The following is a 6,499-nucleotide window of genomic DNA, read 5'->3' as shown; positions in this document are numbered from 1 at the left end:
GCTTGTCGCAGTGTGTACTTAGCAAACCGCGACCCACGTGCGAATCCACCCCGGCCACCCACCCCCGTCGAGGTGCACACCCTCCCTCGCGAAGTGCGCCCCGTTCGCCAAGTGTGAGCCCTGCCCGGGTGCGCGCACCTTGCTAGGGCGTCGGGTGTGCACCCGGCCCGGCCTACGTGCGTGCACCTGGACGGGGCGTCGTGTGCGTGCAGTGTCCCGTCTGCAACGCGGTGCCCACACACCACCTCGGGCGCAACGACCTGCGCTCACATGTGGGCCGAGTGCACCTTGGTGCATGTTCGGGGCGCCTCGGGTGCACGCTCGATCTTGCCCCGGTGCACCAAGGCGCTCGGTTTGCCCCGGGTGCGCACTTGGTGCAAGGTGGGCACCCAAAATAGGGATCAAGCACCAAAACACAAGTTTCGGGATGCAAAATGGGACCCAAGGACCACAAATGCGTTCCAAGACCCATGATGGGTCCACGAGAACAAAAATGTGTTCCGAGACTTAATAAACAAATATTGGGTTTTAGGAGAAGAAACATGCTCTGATGCCCAAAACGAGAATCGACCCCGAAAAGGCCACAGGCCAAAAGTGGGATGCGAGACAAAAAAAAATGGGACCCGAGGACCAAAATTGGGTTCCCAGGTCGAAGACAGGGCAACCGGACAAGAAACGACCTCTAAGGCTCGAAATGAGTCCCGACGACTAAAACTTGACAAGAAGCACCCATCAGGCACCCAACTCGACACCCATGGGATGCCGACCCACCCGGGCTTCCACCTAGCACACCTTGGCACCCACCCACCCTCGCACCCAACCTCGCACCCAACTTAGCACCTTTGAACCCACATTGGCACTCACCCTGACCCTGGCACCTTGGAACCCACATTGGCACTCACCTTGACCCTGGCACCCACCTTTGCACTCACCTTGGGACCCACCCTGGCTCCCACCTCGGCACCCACCCAGACACCCACCTTGGTTCCTTGGCACCCACCTTGGATCCTTGGCACCCACCCCGACACCCACCTTGGCACGCAACTTGGCTACTTGCCACCCACCTTGGCTCCTTGACGCCCACCCCGACAACCACCCCGTGACCTACCCTGGCTAGGGTTGGTGCACACCCACCCTGGTGCCCACCTTGGCACCCACCCCATGACCCACCTTGGCACGCACCTTAGTACCCACCCCGTTACCCACCCTAGGACCCACCCCGTGACCCACCTTGGCCAGGGTGGGTGCCTTGGTGCGCACAACTTGCCTGGGCTGCACACCAGGGCGGGCTCAAGATGGCACCCGCGTTCCGTTTTTTTCACTATCTTTCAAAACGGAAATTTTAAAATCTCGTTTTTTTTTTTTTTTTGCCTTTTCTGGAAATTAGTGAAGGCAGCGCATCAAAGGTGCGCAATGCTGGTGCGAACCCGGGAGCGCTCCGATGTGTGCTCCAAGGTGCGGCGTGCACGAAGTCCGAGCCCGGCTTGCCCCGGGTGCGCACCTCGCGTGCACCTTCGCCGGGGTGAGCACCTTGGCTGGGTTGCGCGCCCTGGTGCGCACCAAGGAGCGCTCTGAAGTGTGCTCCAAGGTGCGGCGTGCACGAAGTCGGAGCTCGGTTTGCCCCGGGTGTGCACCTCGGGTGCGCACCTCGCGTGCACCTTCGCTGCGGTGGGCACCTTGGCTGGGTTGCGCGCCTTGGTGGGCACCATGCAGTGCACGAAGTCGGAGCCCGGTTTGCCCCGGGCGCGCACCTCCGCCAGGGTGGGCACCTTGGTGCGCACAACTTGCCTGGGCTGCGCACCAGGAAGGGCTCAAGATGGCACCCGCGTTCCGTTTTTTTCACTATCTTTCAGAACGGAAATTTTAAAATATCGTTTTTTTTTGCCTTTTCTGGAAATTAGTGAAGGCAGCGCATCAAAGGTGCGCAACGCTGGTGCGAACCTGGGAGCGCTCCGATGTGTGCTCCAAGGTGCGGCGTGCACGAAGTCGGAGCCCGGTTTGCCCCGGGTGCGCCCTGGTGGGCACCATGGTGCGCACCAAGGAGCGCTCCGAAGTGTGCTCCAAGGTGCGGCCTGCACGAAGTCGGAGCCCGGTTTGCCCCGGGCGTGCACCGCGGGTGGGCACCTTGGTGCGCATGCCTTGCCTGGGCTGCGCACCAGGGCGGGCTCAAGATGGCACCCGCGTTCCGTTTTTTTCACTATCTTTCAAAACGGAAATTTTAAAATCTCATTTTTTTTTGCCTTTTCTGGAAATTAGTGAAGGCAGCGCATCAAAGGTGCGCACCTCGCTGCCCACCACGGTGCGCAACGCCGGTGGGCACCCGGGAGTGCTTCGAAGTGTGCTCCAAGGTGCTGCGTGCACGTTGTCGGAGCCCGGTTTGCCCCGGGTGCGCACCTCGCGTGCACCTTCGTCGGGGTGGGCACCTTGGCTGGGTTTGCCCCGGCTGCGCTCCGAAGCGGGGTTATTGGAGCGCCGCCTCTTTTTTTGTCGGAGCGTTTGGTGGGGTTTCTCGCATTGGCTCTTCCCAGGCCCGGTTGCCACCCTGGCGCGCACGAAGTCGGAAGTAGGGTTAATTGCCCGGGTGCGCACCTTTGCCAGGGTGGGCACCTTACCTGGGCTGTGCACCAGGGCGGGCTCAAGATGGCACCCGCGTTCCGTTTTTTTCACTATCTTTCAAAACGGAAATTTTAAAATCTCCTCTTTTTTTTGCCTTTTCTGGAAATTAGTGAAGGCAGCGCATCAAAGGTGCGCACCTCGCTGCCCACCTTGGTGTGCTCTGAGGTGCGCACCCGGGAGCGCTACGAAGTGTGCTCCAAGGTGCGGCGTGCACGTTGTCGGAGCCCGGTTTGCCCCGGGTGCGCACCTCGCCTGCACCTTGGCCGGGGTGGGCACCCTGGCTGGGTTTGCCCAGGGTGCGCTCCGAAGCGGGGTTACTGGAGCGCCCCCTCTTTTTTTGTCAGAGCGTTTGGTGGGGTTTCTCGCATTGGCTCTTCCCAGGCCCGGTTGTTGGGTGCGCTCCCACCCTGGCGCGCGCGAAGTTGGAAGTTGGGTTAATTGCCCGGGCGCGCACCTTCGCCAGGGTGGGCACCTTGGTGCGCACACCTTGGCTGGGCTGCGCACCAGGGCGGGCTCAAGATGGCACCAGCATTCCCTTTTTCTCACTATCTTTCAAAACGGAAATTTTAAAATCTCGTTTTTTTTTGCCTTTTATGGAAATTAGTGAAGGCATCGCATCAAAGGTGCGCACCTCGCTGCCCACCTTGGTGTGCTCCGAGGTGCCCACCACGGTGCGCTCCGAGGTGCCCACCACGGTGCGCAACGCCGGTGCGAACCCGGGAGCGCCCCGATGTGTGCTCCAAGGTGCGGCGTGCACGAAGCCGGACCCCGGTTTGCCCCGGGTGCGCACCTCGCGTGCACCTTGGTGCGCACACCTTGGCTGGGTTGCGCGGCCTGGTGGGCACCATGGTGCGCACCAAGGAGCGCTCCGAAGTGTGCTCCAAGGTGCGGCGTGCACGAAGTCCTAGCCCGGTTTGCCCCGGGTGCGCACCTTCGCCGCGGTGGGCACCATGGCGTGCACGAAGTCGGAGCCCGGTTTGCCCCGGGTGCGCACCTCGCGTGCACCTTCGCCGGGGTGGGCACCTCGGCTGGGTTGCGCGCCCTGGTGCGCACCAAGGAGCGCTCCGAAGTGTGCTCCAAGGTGCGGCGTGCACGAAGTCGGAGCCCGGTTTGCCCCGGGTGCGCACCTTCGCCGCGGTGGGCACCCTGGTGCGCACCATGGCGTGCACGAAGTCGGAGCCCGGTTTGCCCCGGGTGCGCACCTCGCGTGCACCTTCGGCGGGGTTGCGCGCCCTGGTGCGCACCAAGGAGCGCTCCGAAGTGTGCTCCAAGGTGCGGCGTGCACGAAGTCGGAGCCCGGTTTGCCCCGGGTGCGCACCTCGCGTGCACCTTCGGCGGGGTTGCGCGCCCTGGTGGGCACCATGGTGCGCACCAAGGAGCGCTCCGAAGTGTGCTCCAAGGTGCGGCGTGCACGAAGTCGGAGCCCGGTTTGCCCCGGGTGCGCACCTCGCGTGCACCTTCGCCGCGGTGGGCACCATGGCGTGCACGAAGTCGGAGCCCGGTTTGCCCCGGGTGCGCACCTCGCGTGCACCTTCGCCGGGGTGGGCACCTCGGCTGGGTTGCGCGCCCTGGTGCGCACCAAGGAGCGCTCCGAAGTGTGCTCCAAGGTGCGGCGTGCACGAAGTCGGAGCCCGGTTTGCCCCGGGTGCGCACCTCGCGTGCACCTTCGCCGCGGTGGGCACCATGGCGTGCACGAAGTCGGAGCCCGGTTTGCCCCGGGTGCGCACCCCGCGTGCACCTTCGCCGGGGTGGGCACCTCGGCTGGGTTGCGCGCCCTGGTGCGCACCAAGGAGCGCTCCGAAGTGTGCTCCAAGGTGCGGCGTGCACGAAGTCGGAGCCCGGTTTGCCCCGGGTGCGCACCTCGCGTGCACCTTCGCCGCGGTGGGCACCTTGGCTGGGTTGGGCACCATTGAGCGCTCCGAAGTGTGCTCCAAGGTGCGCACCATGGCCCTCCAAGGTGCGCAGCATGGCGTGCACGAAGTCGGAGCCCGGTTTGCCCCGGGTGCGCACCTCGCGTGCACCTTCGCCAGGGTGGGCACCTCGGTGCGCACACCTTCTCAATGTTTTCTTGCCTTTTCTGGAAATTGGTGAAGGCAGCGCATCAAAGGTGCGCACCTCGGTGTGCTCCGAGGTGCGAACCCGAGAGCGCTCCGAGGTGCCCACGAAGTCGAAAGTCGGGTTAATTGCATTGTTTTCCCCGGGTGCGCTCCGAGGTGCGCAACATCGGTGCGCACCAAGGAGGGCTCCGAAGTGTGCTCCAAGGTGCGCACGATTCGGAGCTCGGTTTGCCCGGGGTGCGCACACCTTGGCTGGGTTGCGCACCCTTTGTGCGCTCCAAGGTGCGCACGAAGTCGGAGCTCGGTTTGCCCCGGGTGCGCACCTTCGCCAGGGTGCGCACCTTGATGCGCACGCCTTGGCTGGGCTGCGCACCTTGGTGGGCGCCATGGTGCGCACCTTTCGTGCGCTCCAAGGTGCGCACGAAGTCGGAGCTCGGTTTGCCCCGGGTGCGCACCTTGGTGGGCGCCATGGTGCACTCCGAGGTGCCCAAGATTGGTGCGCACCAAGGAGCGCTCCGAAGTGCGCTCCAAGGTGCGCAGGTGCGCGCGAAGTCGAAAGTTGGGTTAATTGTCCGGTTTGCCTCGGGTGCGCACCTTGCGTGCACCTTCGCCAGGGTGGGCGCCTTGGTGCGCACACCTTGGCTGGGCTGCGCACCCGGGCGCGCACACCTTGGCACCCGCGTTTCCTTCATTTTAAATTTTTTTTTTTTACAATCTCTCAAGTGGGAAATTCTATAATCTCAACTTTTTTTGCCTTTTCAGGAAACTTTTGAATGGAGCGCATCATTGGTGCGCTCCGAAGTGTGCTCCAAGGTGCGCACCTCTGGTGTGCTCCAAAGCTCTCTCCAGCTGCGTGCACCTGCCCCGGCCGCGCACCCGGCCCCGCCCAGCTTCGCTCACCTGTCCCGGGCGTCTGGTGCGGAACCTTAGAGTAAGAAACATCACCGTGCACCTTGGCCAACGTGCGCGACTCGACCGAGCGCGCACTGGCCGAGGTGCACACCGATTTCACCTGGGTGCGCGCGCAGCACCTCGGGCGCACCGGGGTGCGCGCACAACGCCCGGGTTGCACCGTGGCCTGTGTGCTCGGGGCGCCTCGGGTGCGCGCTCGGTGTCGCCCCCGCGCGCGCGGTAGTGCGGGCAGCGCACCCCGGCCCGGCCCGGCCCCGACGAGAACGCAAACGGGCAAAAGGTTTATTCAAATAGCATTGCGACGCCCGGCGAAAAACTAAAAAAGGGTGCAACACCGGGACTTCCCGGGAGGTCACCCATCCCAGTACTACTCCGGCCCAAGCGCGCTTAACTGCGGAGTTCTGATGGGATCCGGTGCACTAACGCTGGTATGATCGCACCCGTTATGAGCTTGTCGCAGTGTGTACTTAGCAAACCGCGACCCACGTGCGAATCCACCCCGGCCACCCACCCCCGTCGAGGTGCACACCCTCCCTCGCGAAGTGCGCCCCGTTCGCCAAGTGTGAGCCCTGCCCGGGTGCGCGCACCTTGCTAGGGCGTCGGGTGTGCACCCGGCCCGGCCTACGTGCGTGCACCTGGACGGGGCGTCGTGTGCGTGCAGTGTCCCGTCTGCAACGCGGTGCCCACACACCACCTCGGGCGCAACGACCTGCGCTCACATGTGGGCCGAGTGCACCTTGGTGCATGTTCGGGGCGCCTCGGGTGCACGCTCGATCTTGCCCCGGTGCACCAAGGCGCTCGGTTTGCCCCGGGTGCGCACTTGGTGCAAGGTGGGCACCCAAAATAGGGATCAAGCACCAAAACACAAGTTTCGGGATGCAAAATGGGACCCAAGGACCACAAATGCGTTCCAA

General features: G+C 63.8%; 1 non-coding gene across 1 annotated transcript; it reads right to left on the bottom strand.

Annotated features, from left to right (window-relative positions):
- Nucleotides 1-5,908: 5,908 nt before the first annotated feature.
- Nucleotides 5,909-6,027, bottom strand: LOC131870425 (5S ribosomal RNA). The gene has a single exon (XR_009368736.1). It is a non-coding gene; the product is annotated as a 5S ribosomal RNA (ribosomal RNA).
- Between the last annotated feature and the right edge of the window lie 472 nt (nt 6,028-6,499).

The sequence above is a fragment of the Cryptomeria japonica genome, unplaced genomic scaffold (genome assembly GCF_030272615.1).
Source record: "Cryptomeria japonica unplaced genomic scaffold, Sugi_1.0 HiC_scaffold_326, whole genome shotgun sequence".
Classification (NCBI taxonomy): Eukaryota; Viridiplantae; Streptophyta; class Pinopsida; order Cupressales; family Cupressaceae; genus Cryptomeria; species Cryptomeria japonica.
The sequence above is the reverse complement of the archived record's forward strand: the minus strand, read 5'-3'. Positions and strand labels throughout refer to the sequence as shown.